Below are 1,025 nucleotides of genomic sequence, written 5' to 3'. Positions count from 1 at the left end.
CACACACACACACACACACACACACACACACACACACACCACCCCCCCAACTTCCTGACCTGGGTACCCACTGCCATCTACTTCCACAAGGTAATCTCTCTCAGTGGAAATGTGTAAGTGCAAGTGGGTGAAAATCATGAGCACATCAGTGTGTTATACACATGCAAAGCTCACTGTGCATTGGTGTAAATGATTGCGGACGATCCAGTCCCCCTCTCCAGCTCTCTCTTTCTAGCACCGCTGACTCTCAGCTGATTCTAATTCAATTTCTCTGCCTATTGTTTATTTCACCGCTCCCCTGTGAAGTGTCAAATGCTGATGTTCCATCAGCCTAGAACTGTCGTTTATATTTGTCATTCAGTCCTTGTTAAAAAATAAAACAGGACTGCGCCTGCCTTGGCACTCTCTGCCTGGGAATTCCCTGTGGTAAAATTAGTCCATTTAGATGGAAAGTTTTGTGTCACTCCCCTGTCTAAATTGGCAGATCTGGCTCTTTTGCAAAAACCAATAAACTGTGAACCTTGATGCATCTGTCAATCAAACTCATCTTTTGTGAGCAAAGCCAGATGACAACAAAAGCTGAGAGGGCTCCTCTGATTGGCTCTTCTCATTTAGGCATATCAGGAGGCACCTGTCATTCCTTTGGCTCAGCCCTGCACTCAGAGGGACTCTATTCATGGAGCGATGAGCCCTTATTGGGGGCTACGATGAGGGAAGCAGGAGGGGGGAGTTCTCTTTTTTAGTTTCAATAAAATCTGCTGCTCAACCCTCTCCTCCCAGCTCTGGTGAAAGGCAGGGAGCTGGCATTGCCTTTTGTTCTGTATATCCTTTCTTGCATAGAGCATTAAAGCAGTTGGTGGATTTCCTGGTGTCTGGAAAGGTGTAGCAAGAGCATTAGATCTGACAGCTTACAGCATAGGGGCTCCAGAGGCTGGATCTCAGCAGAGTGAATGTGGGAGGGGAAATGACCCAGTACCTTCCACAAGCTGCTCTGGGCATCCCTCCCTTGCCCAATCACCCACTGG

This window comes from Gavialis gangeticus, unplaced genomic scaffold (assembly GCF_001723915.1).
Source record: "Gavialis gangeticus isolate Ggan-Ray unplaced genomic scaffold, GavGan_comp1, whole genome shotgun sequence".
Taxonomy (NCBI): Eukaryota; Metazoa; Chordata; order Crocodylia; family Gavialidae; genus Gavialis; species Gavialis gangeticus.
This window is presented reverse-complemented; position numbering follows the sequence as displayed.